Source organism: Episyrphus balteatus, chromosome 1 (assembly GCF_945859705.1).
Source record: "Episyrphus balteatus chromosome 1, idEpiBalt1.1, whole genome shotgun sequence".
NCBI classification, from domain to species: Eukaryota; Metazoa; Arthropoda; class Insecta; order Diptera; family Syrphidae; genus Episyrphus; species Episyrphus balteatus.
The window spans coordinates 114,183,644-114,199,119 of record NC_079134.1 but is presented as its reverse complement, the minus strand read 5'-3'; the positions used below and the strand labels follow the sequence as shown (position 1 = coordinate 114,199,119).

The 15,476-nt window shown below is 29.9% G+C and overlaps 1 protein-coding gene across 1 annotated transcript in view; it reads right to left on the bottom strand.

The window, feature by feature from the left end:
- The window catches only part of LOC129921148 (uncharacterized), a 41,222-nt gene extending 32,335 nt beyond the window's left edge, over positions 1–8,887 (bottom strand). Inside the window, exon 1 of the mRNA XM_056002841.1 lies at positions 8,368–8,887. The gene's annotated coding sequence lies outside the window, so the exon portion shown is untranslated. The remainder of the gene's footprint in view (positions 1–8,367) is intronic.
- Positions 8,888–15,476: the final 6,589 nt, after the last annotated feature.

Sequence of the window (15,476 nt, the reverse complement as noted above, 5' to 3'; positions counted from 1 at the left end):
CCTTGTGTACCTTAAAATTTATATTCCGGACCTGATATTGTTGGAGGTTCGTCGATATTTTCATGCTATTTGGAACAAATGATGTCATCGATGTATTTCTGATGCCGCGCGTCCGTAGCTACAATACAACGAGGAGAAAATTGTCAATAATACAAAAGCCACGAAGTGTTGGAACCTTAAAACAACTCCTTGGTCAACTTTTACTTTATTTTTTTTTGTTTTGTTTTTGTATTAAATAGTTAGTTAAGCCGAGGGGCACATTTGGCAGCAGCCAAATTTTAGTACCCAGGAGTAGTCAAACCACTCCGACATTAATAAACCTGCTAAACAATGCTCCCGAAAACAAGTAGTTCATGCGATGTTGTTGTGAGAAATATATTTGGTAGACTATAGTGAACCTGATTGCTTGGATAAAAAGTAATTGACCCAAATGTTAAACAAAACAAAAAAATAAAAATAAATAATCTTAGTTTGGGTTTTGTTATTATTTGATTATATTAGGCTCGTTTTATTGATTTGTAGTAATAAAATGCGATGGCCCTTTTGCTTTTGTATTCGCTGATAAGTGGTTTCACCAAGATTGCAGAGATATTTGCAAATATAAATAATTAAATCTTGGTTCAGAACTTTTTATGTTGTCTTATCTTATTTCCTATCTGGAATCAGCGTTCCAGTTATAGACCAGTGCCGAAGCCTTCAAAAACATTAAAAAGTAAAAGAAAATCATAGTAGGATGAAACCCATTGGAAAATTGGAAAAGGAGGTGAATATGATAAGATTGAAAGGAAAAATAAATTACGGGCGAGCCGAGTTCGGGAAGTGGGTGTAAGATTTCATTTCATGCATTGATAAATCTTACGGTTTTTGAGTAATAAAGTGTAAATTTAAATGAATAGGCCAAAATTGTAAACAATGATAAAAAAAATTTTCGAACCGAAGCTTTTTTCATTTTTTGCATTTTACCAGATTATGTAGGTACTATAGTATACTAGTTTAAATTTTTGTTTACACCATCTGAAAGAAGACATTTTAACGAACGAAATGCCTCCCACCTTTTTTAAAAAGCTGATATTTTGACAAGTGAATTTTCGATTTAAAATTAGGGCGTTTTTTTGAAGTGAAAACTTCTTTAGTATCGTAGTGATTTGAAACAAGATGAAACGAAAACGCGACACGACTTCAACTTGTTATAACTTTTTTGTTTTAATAGATAGATGAATGAAATTTGCACTGTAGATAGGTAATTAAATAAACTATAATTGTACATTTCAATTAATTTCATATTCAAAATTCTGAGATAACGGTACAAAGATGTTCTTATTCTACACACGTTATATCTTTTGATCTAGTGCACACACAAATTTGATTTAACTTTAATACGCATGCTGATAACATAACCTTTTATTTGATATATCTCACATAACGGTAGGTGCTCTACAAGTTACACAATCTTAAGTTGAAAAAAATTTAATAATACCTCAAAACACCTGTGGAGATCTGTTGCCGATGACCAGCCACCAGTGTAGGAAGTACCGTTATCTCAGTTTGAAATATCGACATGGTTGGATTTAAAAAATCGTACTTTTTTTGTAGGCATGGTAGAAATATGATTGATACGTCATATAAAAAGTGAAATAAGCTTTCAGATGATATTTTATCATGGGTTGTCATTTAAAAAAATAGATTTAATGGGAGGAAAAAGATTGATTTTTGTACTTTTTTGATGAAAAAATTGATTGGGTTCAAACAATTCTAGCTCTTTTTGTGGATGTTGTATAGACATGGTCGATATGAATATTTTGAGCTGAAACAATAAGCTTTTGGGTGATATAAAATTTATTATAGGTGGGTGGATTTAAAGGTGATAGAATAAAAAAAAGTAGACTTTTTCGATTTTTTTTGCAAGAAAAATGATTTTTTAAGGTTTCACTTCTACCACGTGTGAATTGCACACATGATTTTTTTTTTTTGATATCAAGTCAAAATATGGCTAAAAAATAAGTTTTTTAAATCAAATAAATTGCAGTGTATTTGGAACATAATAAGGTAGGTTTTCATAAAATTTCGTATAGAAAAATTTTTTTTTGAAAAAAGATAAAAATAAAAAAACAAAAACTCGGTTATTTGAATTTTTCACATACCTACATTTTGAGATTATATGAAAAAATTGTCGATATAAAAATTGTAGACATACGACTTGTAGTTTTGCCGGAAATCGAGATATACCATTTTTACCATTAAAAACTCAACCCACCCACTTCCCTAACTCGGCTCGCCCGTAATTTATTTTTCCTTTCATTCTAATCATATTCACCCCATTTTTCAATGGGTTTCATTCTACCAAGATTTTTTTTCTTTTCAAATTTATCGGCCCTGGTCTATTAGGATTTAACTCTGATTTAAAATTCATATATGTGCCCTTAATTATGAAAGTGGACTAAGTCACTTTTTGCATGGTTTCAAGAAAAACAAACCTTATAAATTTATTATAACGGTTTAATGTTATTTATTTCTTGAAACAATAATATGGTCAATAAACAAGTCTATTGACTGTAATTTTACTTTGAAATAAGTTTTAATCGTTAATTTATAGCTAGTTTTATGCTAGTTTTCATTGTTTTTTTTTTAGCAGTTACTGTTCACTTACATAATTGAATAATTTATTTTCAAAACATGATAAGTCCATGATTTTAAATTTTTCAGGAGAAGAAAAAAACGTTCTATTTTCTTTTGATGTGTGTAGCAAAATTTATAAAAAATATATTTTGTAGAACTTTTGTCTAACTACAGAATACAGCTTCGTTTTTAATTTTTGGAGTGATAGTTCAAAAGATAAAAAATAAAAACGCTTTTGGACTTATCATACTTTGAAAATAAATTGATGTGAAAATAGTATTAAAACGGATTTACGATTTTGCATTCAGCCCCAGTCTATCAAACAATTATATTTGAGATTAAAATACATCCCTACTAACAATTTTGTTTCTATAATGCTTTACAGAAGCAACAATTGCATCTGTAAAGCTTTATAGAACCAAAATTGTTTGTCGGGATTGCCGGAGTGCTTATTTAACTTTTTCAGCCAGTAGTCTAATATAAAATTTTTACATAAAGAAGCTGTTGTTTATTTTCAAAAGATGATAAGTCCGGGACTTATCCTGTTTTTGGCACTTAAACAAATATTTCGCGTAACTGTAAAGTCGGATATAGATGGATTAGATACTTCATATTCTGAAGACAGACGTGGTTATCCCTAGAGTACAAATTTAGTCAAAAAAAAACGAATTTTGAAAAAAAGTGGACTTATTATGTTTTGAAAATAAATGATTCAATTATGGACACATGTGTTCAAATGAACCAGAGTTCAGAGAAAACAGTGAGTTAAAAATTAAGATCTTGAACCAGGACTGTGGATTTTAAGCAAATAGTACGCTTTTTTTTAATTCACTGCCATTCTTATAGACAACATTAAAAAGATGTGTCTACCTCAAACGACTAACTAATTAATAAAAAAAAAAAACTAGAAAGAGAAACACTGTAATATTGTAACCGAATATGTTGGACGTAATCAGGACAGCGTTCAAAGTGCAAAGAATTTCATATCTTTGACTACGACTACAAAATATACATTCGTACAAAGCTCAAAACCACCCGCTAGATGGCAGAATGTCATTATTAAATTCATCTGTTTTATTTTATGTTAATTTAGTTTTATGATTTTCTTATTTAACATTTCCCAAAAATTTTTTTTTGAGTTATAACACTATCAGTCTAAAAGTCCGATATAATGTTAAATAAACTTAAGTCTACGACTTAATTTCCTAACACACGTAGATGAAAGTGTGCTTAGAGTCAACTCTGCTTTGTGAAAACAAAGGTCTAAAGTTTTCTCTAAGCGCTATGCACGTGACTCGATCTTTGTATATAACATTTGTTCGCACTTATCTTACCTCCCTATCGAGACCGTATTCAAATAAATAACCTGAATTCGTAAAAGAAACGAAGAGAAGTATTCGAAATTCTTTTCATTCATCAACATCTGTTTGGTTTTCTGAATGCCCAGTACAACACAGAAAATTTTCGATTACACATTCCTCGGTCCAAAGGCAAAACTCACTAACTAGGTACATAGGATTTCAATACTATATCGTCGCTTTCAAGACAGATAGACCTTCAAGACGCTTCGCTCTTAAAGGTCTTCCTTGGACAGATTCTTTCAACTTGCCACCATATGAACAACGCATCCAACTTCTTCAGATGTACAGAGACGCACAGAGAAAAATAGACCACATAAAATAGAACAAAAACAATAAGATTTCTCTATGGTTTTCATCCAAGAAGGAAACCTTATTAAAACATTCGGGTTTTCCTTATTGTTTTAAAATCTGCAAAAAAATAAAAAAAACGATGACCAGGCTGGGAATCGAACTGGAGACTTCAAATCATTAGTCGCCCACCTTACCACCTGAACCAACCTGCCATGAAAATATTGATCGCGATTTTTGTTCTAGTGCTAAGTTGCAAAAAAAATCAACTTTTCAGTCAAATTTTAATAAGATTTTCTCTATAAAAATAATAAGAAATCTCCTTAAAAAAACCTTATTAATCGTTGATTTTAATAAGATTTCCTTATGAAATGTATGGACGGTAAAACAATATGGCAATCTTTTATTTTTTAGCGGGTCATATTTTTCTCTGTGCGTGTAAATAATGATTTAATCTTTCTTCATCAGCTTATTAATTCCCAAATTGACGCTCCTATTAGCTTGTATTGGTATAAATTATCCGGGTGGATCTCACCGCCTACGAAGATTTGAACCTTTGCATATCGATTTTCATAGAACAAACTATGGTATTAATGAGCCTCTTAGTCGCATGAGTAAACTTTATAACTTGAACCATTCATCCTTAGACTTTAATTTGACGAAAATGGGTTTAAAAACATTGTTTCGAACCACACAGAGAAAAATAGACCACATAAAATAGAACAAAAACAATAAGATTTCTCTATGGTTTTCATCCAAGAAGGAAACCTTATTAAAACATTCGGGTTTTCCTTATTGTTTTAAAATCTGCAAAAAAATAAAAAAAACGATGACCAGGCTGGGAATCGAACTGGAGACTTCAAATCATTAGTCGCCCACCTTACCACCTGAACCAACCTGCCATGAAAATATTGATCGCGATTTTTGTTCTAGTGCTAAGTTGCAAAAAAAATCAACTTTTCAGTCAAATTTTAATAAGATTTTCTCTATAAAAATAATAAGAAATCTCCTTAAAAAAACCTTATTAATCGTTGATTTTAATAAGATTTCCTTATGAAATGTATGGACGGTAAAACAATATGGCAATCTTTTATTTTTTAGCGGGTCATATTTTTCTCTGTGCAGTGCTCCACAATCGTGACTGTTAATCAATATATGTAAATCATATATGTTGGATTTTTTGTACTTATAATAATTTTATAACTTGTAAATTTGTTCGTCATTATTTTGTTTTATATTGTGCATGTGGGAGGTTGTATTTTTTGTTTACTAACCACTAACATGCACTTATGATGAACCTCTGATCGTAGATAATAGCTTGTTCTAAGCTTATTACATCAAAGAATCTGAAGTGAGAAGAATGCAATATTTAAAAAAAATATTTTGGAGTTATACCGTTTTTCAAAAAAAAAGAACTATTTTTGACCTTGGGTTTTTCTGCCCCTATGGAAAAAGTGCCGTTTTGCACGTTATTAAAAGACAAAACTAAAAATATAATATTGTTTTAACTCAATTTTATTTACCTATTTAATAACGAAAAAGATACAAAAAATACGATTTTTCTAGCATATACGAAAAACATAAACAAAAACTTATTTAAATTCATCTTTTTATCTCAGTTACAGAACCGGACTTACGAACAGTTTAATACGGCAAAAATGCCGAAATGATGAAAAAATCTTACCGGGTTGCTTTTTTTTATGGGGCATTTTCTTAGTTGTGCAGTTTTCTTCCAAAACACAAAACTAATCCTATCTGCTATTTGGGGTATTTTTTTTTGTCATACAAATTAGATATCCCAAATTTCATAATCTTGTTCTTTTAAAATACTATTTAAAAAAAAAAAACTGCTTTTTAAAAATCCCGCTTTTATAATCCCGTTTTTATAACCACACTGCTTTTGGAATCAACACAAGGTGTTTTATTTTAAAAAATCGCCGCAATTCTTAAACAAAAATAAAAGGATGTTCTTTTCACCTTAATTTAAGAAGCTTTCTTTTCTATAAATTTTACATTGTAGATGGTTGATTCAGGTTCAATTTTTTTTTTTTTTGTTTCAAAACGGAATTCTCTCGGCAAAACTATGCAGAAATTAACTTTAATTATAGTACAGATTCCATTTATTTAGAGGATGTCTTTTTTCGTGTACAGCATATACATACAAGATGTAACATATATTTCATAAAAAACTAACTTAACCCATTCCGTTCAGGAACTTAATTCAGATAATTATATTATCATATTTTATAAAATATAAATTTAGGAAAAAAATTTCGTAAAAGTACCTGAAAAATTAGAACTTTCTTTAATCAACTTCAATCAATTAGGAAAGTAATCTTCTGGCTCTGGTTGTACACAAACTCAGAGAAATGAAACATTCATTATTTATCTTCCGAATTGTTTTAATTAATTAATTTTGTTCTGAGATTTCAAGTTGCTGAAATGGTTTCAACAATTTTCTAAGTTAAAAATAAAACTGAACTGAAAGTTAAAACTCGTGTTTCACTCTCGCTGACAGAACCATTCGGAAACTTGGAAGCTTCGCGTTTTTAGAGAGAAAGGATCAACGATTAATATTATCAATAAATACAAAATACTTTTCTCTCTGAGAAAAAAAAATGTTTAATGATGTTATTCAACTTTCGTTTTTGTTCTTTTTTTTGAATAATTTGTTAGTTTTTTTTTACTTGTAGTCATTTATGTACGAGTATGTTATACACAAAGTAGATAAATTGTTTAAATTTTGTATTTAATTGTTTAATGCCAAGATAGTAGCTTTGTGGTTAAGAGCTTTGTGTTCAATAATTGTAGTTTTATCGTATACATTCATCTAAACGTCATCAGGTTTTGAATGAATATTATTTTAAAGTTTTTGTTTCATGATACAAGTTTTAATTTATTCATATAACTCGTTGGGAGTGAAATATCAATTCGATACTCATATACAGCAATGGCCAAAATAATAGGAACACTTCTTTCCTCCAACTAAATCTGTTTGTTGCACTTAAATAAATCAATAAAATTGAAAATCTGGCATTTTTTTAAAGTTGTTATTATATTGTCAAAATATTCAATAAATTTTTGAGTTAACAACAAAAAAAATTGTAATATTTTACACTTAGTTTGTTTCAACTTGTACTTCATCAGCTGGTGGTAGTTTAGTTTTGTGAAGCTTGTATTGTAGACCTTGCATTTTATTGTTTGTAACGTCACCTAAGTTTGAATGCAGTATTGCATTAATGCAGTATTGCATTAAGGCATTAGCCTTAATATCTCGAGAAGGACTTGTCAGACAGATAACTTGCAGAGACAGGATAAACCCCTCTTCAATACTGCATTCAAACTTAGCTGACGTCACAACTTTTTTCGGATTTTTCCCCATTTTCTGAACTAGTAGTTTTATATAGAACTCTTCTGGTTTATTTGATTCTTCAGTATTCACAACATTGACCACTATTTCTAAAGAATTCGAATTATAAGCAACGATCACTCCCACAGTCTAACAGCAACTACGCATTGCTAAATTGACTTCGTGATGGTTTTTAATGCAATGTTTCTCATTATAAAATAAAATTTTAAAATTAATTTTAAAGTAAAAATTCCACCACAAACTTTTAAACAAACAGCTAAGTTATTTGTGGTTTTAATCATGTGTTCCTTATTTTTTTTTTTTGACCAGCTGATTTAGTAGTTGAAACCAACTTTTTGTAAGAATTTACAAATATTTTTTTTTTGTTTAGGTACTCAAAAAATAAACATAAAATTGACAATATTTGTATCACTATGAAAATATACTAAACTTATAAAATTTTTGTCTAATTTAACTGTAACAAACATTTTTCGTTGGAGTTAAGGAGTGTTCCTATTATTTTGTCCATAGCTGTAAACGACAATGAGAGAGCGTATTTTTGTATTTTTATTTTTTTTTAATTACTATTAATTGTTAATTGTTATTTTATTAATAAAAGTATATCAAAAGAAAAAGTTAAAGAAAAAATGCATGAGTGCACCTGTTGTTACAAATTCCCGACATATAATATTATTCTGCTAGTAAAAATATAACTGACATTTATATTTTATTCAATTTTTAATTTTAACTCACCTTTATCAATAATACAGTGACATTTTATTTTGGAAAAAATTCTTTCAATAAACAAATTAACAAATTAATAACTTGAAAGAAATTTCAATTAACACTTGTGAAAAAGAAGAACAAACGATGACATAACCAAGTTATATATTTTTTCCAAGTTAACTTCGTTTTGGAATTAGTATGTAGGTACTGCAAATAAAAACTGAACTTAACTGGTGGTGTAAACACAATCGTCCAGATATTCAATATGAGAATATAAGACAAACGAAAAGGAGAATGCAGACAGGTACGAGTATTGCAATTTTGTTATTATTTTGATTGGTCAGTTTAAGAAAAGAGATTTATCACAATAAAAAAAATCATAAACGTTTTATTAAGTCGTAAGCTCGTATTATTTAACGCCAGTAAGATGTCGATATTCGTTTTATAATTATTTATAATAAATGTATTCCTTTAAGACTGTATGAAAATATAAAACAAAAAGAAGGAACAGATTTTTTTTTGTAAACGCGATCACGTCCAATATGAGACTGCGCGAAACCTAATATATAAAAGCTTAACAATCGGATATACATAGATACAACTTTCAATTTAATTTTTTTTTATCTAAGCTTTTCATTCCACGAAGATTGCCACAATGTAGGTATAAGACAAATAGCACACCAATTGATAGCTTAGAGCTGCTTCATACGAATTGGCATTAAAACCTTTAAGATAATAGGAGACAAACTACAGTGTGTACGATGTTTAAGCGTACGAGTATTTTATTTGCATTCGAAATGTCTTGGTAATAAGTAAACTAAGAATGAAGTCTGCAACCAAGTTATCCTGTAAAGTTGTTGATTAAAATGTATTAATGATAAATTTAAAATAACATCAAAAATGGAAATGGTATATAACTCTGTAGGTATTACCTTTCAATTTCTAAGGCATGTGCCTTTTAACTGTTTTAAAGACCGACCGACACACCTAAATAATAAAATCGGGCATTTTTCGAACCATTTTCAAGTTGTTTCGTTAAAATTTCTACAAACAACGTGTTTTTGAAAAAATAATATGTTTTAAAAAACATTTGCTTGAATCTTTTAGAGCCACTTTTGACTCAATGCAAGAAGCCGGATTTAATTTAATATCAAAAAATTTTGTTCAGATCCGGGGTTAACTTGAACTCCGCAATGAAAATCTGGGTCTTACAATTTTATTAACAAATGTAATCCTTATACCTAGTTTTAAAACATCAACATTCAACGAAGATGGATATCCATCCATGCTCCCTTTTTGATGCATGGTCCTCTATTGATTCAAATTCCTTCTTTTAAATTTTATCTACAAATTAAAACCAAACAGAACTGACTTATACTTTACTTTTTTTTAATAATAAAACCATCAACAGTTTGGTTATTCATATTATCATTTGATTCACTGTACTGAAGTTTGGACAAAACAAAAATGAATAAGAGAGAGAGGATCCCAATTGGGTCGGCTAGAATACAGCAGTTCACTGAAGCTGTTTCACCTTTAAGCTAAAAACTGGTTACACCGCTTATACCACCACATCGTCTGGTTTCTTGGTGATACCTGTGTGGTCAGCGGCTCAGACGAAGAAGACGTAGCAAGTGCGCAGTTTTAAGCTTTGTTTTTTCATTAAGTAGAAGTGCCGCTCATATGCGGAGGAGTTAAGCAGGTGTCGTTTGCGCAGGTAGAAACTTTGAGCTTTTATACAATGTCTTAAGCTCTAATTGATGTATGTATATTAAGCGTTAGATTTCCCGCCGCTTCTACCGACTTCTTATTAGGGTACAATTAAGTTGGATTGAAACATGCTTTAAGTGCGCATACCATCGCGAAAACTTTAGGTATTTTTTTAAGTCAGGAGTAAATTCACTACCGAAAGCGATTTAATTTTTGTTATTGCTTAACTAATTCTTGGCAGAACGTAGAACCGACACATTCCAAAAACTCAAATTCTTATTGCAAATAAATAAAAACCTATGTATTTATTTTTTAATTTTGTTTAGCTTTGTGTATAAATCGTTAGATGCAATTTAAATCGCTTTTTCGTTTGTTTAAACGAATTGTGAAGCTTTATTATTGGCCTTCTTGAAATTGGTAGGTGTTAGCGCTTCCATATACCTGTCTCAATGTTCATTTAAAATAGATTAAATTATTTATGAGTGAAAGAACTGTGGTGTAGGCATAGGGGTTTCTAAGTCCGCCAACCCATTCAGCTCGCTTGCGCTTCCCACTCAGTAACGATTTTCTTAAGTCAAACGAACATTTTATTAACATGACTGTTCATCGAAAACGGTTAAAAACGTTGATCATTTATTCAATTTGATACAAACGATATTGTGTGTCATTTTTGTATGGGAAAAAAAGTACTCTAACTTTCAAATGTAATATTGGTCAAAAGTTGAATTAGGGTCTAAGATATAATAATATATAAAAAAAATTATAATATCGTTCGTCTTTGGCTCGCTCAAATCGGTTGAAGTTGTAAAGAAAAAAACCATTTTATATGAAAAAATGATTTTTTTTCCTTCACTTATTAATTCGCAGCTTCTTTACTGAGTGTTCAATTCCAACAAATATAAGCTTTTTCTTGGAATTATCTTTCACGTGAAAGCCTAAAAATATTTAATAGATTTTTTTTTGTATCCAAACGGCGCAATATAAAAAAAAACATATGTTTCAAAAACCTCTAAAAATCCAAATTACTTCCTATATTTTGAGCGAGCCAAAGATATTAATTAAAATGAAAACTGTAAACGCAGGATTTAATTTTGATAAGCAATGCAACTTTTAAAAGCTATTACATTTGAAAATTCAATACTTTTGCATTTTGACACACCCTAATGTACAGTCAATAACAAAATTATAGGGCCAAATCTTTGTCTTGAGTTACAAAAATGAAGAAGGAATGTTTATGGGTTAAAGTAATAAAAACTATAACCAAAATCAAACTGTAATCAGAAATGTTAATAGAGAAATATTAAAAATACAAAAAACAAAAAAGATACAAAATGGCTTTTTCTGGCACCACCTTAAAAACATATTTACTATTAGTTTAAGAGCCCATATCAAATTTTGATAAAGGAGGGATAGCCAAAATGTTAGTATGCAGCTTTATAATAATGCAGCTTTAACTCGCGGCTTTATATTGTTTCCAGGAGAAAACCGCGGCAAGCCTCCCGGTTTTGTATTTTTCCGTTTCTGAGACCAACTGAATGCTGGAATTTTTTAAATTAAAATTTTTTTTTTTTTTTTTTTTTTTGACGGGAGGAAATCTTCAAAAGACACTTGGCAGTATTCGACACCAAGTAGTGTGGGACTCTTAACCACTAAAACCACCTCTTTATCAGGACCAATCTTGAGAGATCGACATCAGATTTTTCTTTCTTAACTTTGTAAAATCACTTTGGGGGAAGTTTAAACTTTTAATACTTTCCCATGTCTTTTTAGACCATAAGCTCATGAGGCTTGGTTCTTCTTAATCTTCGAACATGGTTTCTTGTATTCAAGACGGACACCATTTCAGAATTGGTATGACTTTGCAGTCTCTGATTATGCGATACAGCGTATTTTTTAACAACTTCTGTAACCGTTTCTATTTGTAAGTCACGATGTAGATCGCTATTTCTTATGTACCAAGGTGCATTAACTATTCCACGAAGGACTTTGTTTTGGAATTTTTGGATGATTTCGATATTTGTTTTCTTTGTACAGCCCCATAATTGGATACCATAGGTCCAAACAGGCTTTAGTACTTGATTATACAGCATTATTTTGTTTTGGGTTGATAAATCAGAGTTGTTACCAAGTAACCAGTACATTTTTCTATATTTCAAGTTTAGTTCTTCTCTTTTCTTTTTGATGTGCTCTTTCCACTTTAGCTTTGCATCCAAAGTCATTCCAAGGTATTTGGCCGTATTGGCGTAAGGTACAGCTTGATTATTAATGAATATTGGAATATTGTTTATCTTTTTATTTGTAAAGTTTATATGTGAAGATTTTGTTTCATTGAGCTTGATACGCCATTTTTCGGTCCAATCTCTGACTGTGTCGACGGCATATTGCAGCTTTACTGCTCCCCTAGAGACACATTTGTCGGGTACCAAAATTGCGGTATCATCTGCAAAAGTAGCCATTATGGTGTGATTCCCAACTGGGATATCCCTTGTGTATAGTAAATACAGGGTAGGACCTAGGACACTTCCTTGTGGTACACCGGCTTCTATTTTCTTCAATTCCGAATATTCTTGATCGTACCTTACTCTAAACAATCGGTCTGAGATGTACGATTTTAATATTTCATAGTACTGTCTGGGAAGATCCCTTTGCAGTTTGTACTCAAGTCCCTCATGCCAAACCTTGTCAAATTAAAATTAAAAATTAAAAGAATGCTAATAAAAATAGTACGTATACGCCACAGTGAATATGGAAAATGCAACTTGCAAATAATGTGAACTACGAAAATTTGACTTAGATGATAACGCATGAAAGTAAATAAACACTAGCATTCAATAATTGAACAAAATGTCCATCTTCTTGTCGTCAGTGTTAATAGGTAAATTAACAGAAAAAATAAAATCCTTTCAAATAAGAATCATAAATTTAAAAATATACAAATCTTCAGCTTCGTAAATTCTGGGGTCGAATTACGGCACACGATAACGATCATACGTTAACGTTTTGAATATTTATGTCTCTATTTAATTATTAGAAAACGATAGGGATACATAGCAACTATTCGTTAACGAACGTATGCCGTAATTCGACCCCTGCGTATAAAAACAAAAAATAAATAAATAGGTACATAAATACAAATCTAAAATAAACCAAACCCAGTACAAATCAACCAAATATAATACCTTTTTTTGTTATAGTTTTAGTAATTTTGTAACCACAAAGTTTTTTTTTTCAGGGATTTGTTCGCTTAGTGTTCAATAATAGCGGATTCCCAATGGGAACACAATTTTTTTTTCTATTATGCTATACGGCGCTCAAATTTGGGGGTCTAAACAATTCGACCAAGTGGAAAAACTGTTCAGGTTCTTCATGAAACAAATGTTAAAGCTACCCAACAACACCCCCAACTACATGTTACACTTGGAAACTGGCTTGAAAACTCAATTTCTCCGAACGCTCTCTCTGCATTTCGACTATGTCAATAAAGTACTTCAATACCCTAGTAGAAGATTACCTCGAATCCTTGCACAAGAAACAATTGTACAGAAAACGTTTTGGGTTTCAGACTGGATAAACTTAGGTGAAATGCTTAACATTGAAATAGACCTTTCTACCTCATCTTTCAATAACCTTCATAGTATTTTATTGATAGCACTAGAAGTTAGAGAACATGAAAATCACATTGCAGATGCTAAGGGCTCTCAGTTTCATGATGTTTATGCTCATTTGAACTATAATATTACACCTTACTTTATAGATGAAAACTCTCCCTACCTGGTGAGCTTAATTCTTAAAGCTAGAGGTGGTTTATTAAATATTAATGCTAGAGCATTTAAAAAAGATACACTGGGAATCTGTTCAATATGTAATATGGATGAAGTAGAAAACACATATCACCTAATTGGCAGATGCCCGATTTATAAAAATACGAGACTAGCCTGTTTTGGAAAAGAATCTTTGTCCATTGAAGAATTTTATAATGTGTTAAATGGTAGTAACTTCTCTTCCCTTTACAACTTTTTATCTTACTCTCTAAAATATAGATCTTTGTTAATAAATGAATTTGCTTAAAGCAATGAAAAACACTTTTAAAACATATCAAGTATGAACTGATGAAAAATTTGTGATAATAAATTTAAATAAATTATTTAAATATTACATTCCATATTTATTATTGTACCTATTGTTAATATAAATATTACAAATCTCATTTTAAATTAATAAAAATATTAAGTTAAAATATCTACAAATGTATAAGTTAAAGAAAATTATTAGCAACTTACGTTACCTATAGTATATTTAAATTTGAATTTATAACGCCAATCTGACAGACAACAAAAACATGTTATGTCAAAATATTGTATTATTACATTAAGATTTTTATTACTCTTGTTATATAAATTGTAAAAAGAAAACTAAATAAAATCTTTTCTAATCTAATCTAATCAATTTTTTTTTAAACAGGTTAATGAAATATTTCGAAATTTAGTTATTAAGTGTAAATTAATTATTTCTTAAAAATGACTTTTTTTTGAAAATGTTAGAAAATTTTTATATATAAAAAATTATTAAAAAAAAAACGACTCTAACGATTTTCAAATTTGTTTTTCTTAAAATCAGATGGCATAGTTCTTTTTGTGATCAAAACCTAGTAGAACTGTGTTTAATTAATTTTAAAAACACATTTTATGTATTTTTTTACATTAATAAAATCAAATTATAATTTTCCTTAATTTTTTTTTTCATAAAAACCTTAATTAATATAAGAGCTACTTTAACCATAAGAGCAAGGATATGCATTTTATTTTATTTGATTTTCTTTATTCTATATAGTTTTGGGGTTTTTATTTATCTATTTTTTTATTTTTTTGGTTGCACGAAAAAGTTTCGCAACTATTTGCTGTCGGGAAGAATCGGAGGGTAACAAGTAGTTATGGTGGGGAGAGTTTCCGAATATGTTTGCCTATGTAATTTTGTTCTCAAAAAATTTATTTTATGCTCTTGTAGCTTTGCCCATGTTTTTTCGTAAAATTAACTGAAATGGGTACCTAGTTATTTTCGATAGTATGCAATTTTGCATCTTCGATTCTAAACGGTGGATCGACGTCGAAAAATTACATTTTTCATAAGAGTCAATACCAAAACAACATGATAATGTTGGTTAAAAAAGTGGAACTAAATCACTTTTTTCATTGAAAAACAGTGGTGGAATCCGCTAACGCTATCGCGTCAAAAAACGATAATTTTGCTCCATAATTTATCGTTTACTGACTATCAACTATTAACTATCGCATTAACCGATTTCACCCAAGTACTAAAAAAATGTATGGATTTCGAAGAAATTGTATAAAATTGAAAAGTAATGTTTTGGAAACCACTTGTTCCAAAGAGATGATTTTTGAATCCAATTATTGTTTCATTAGATTATA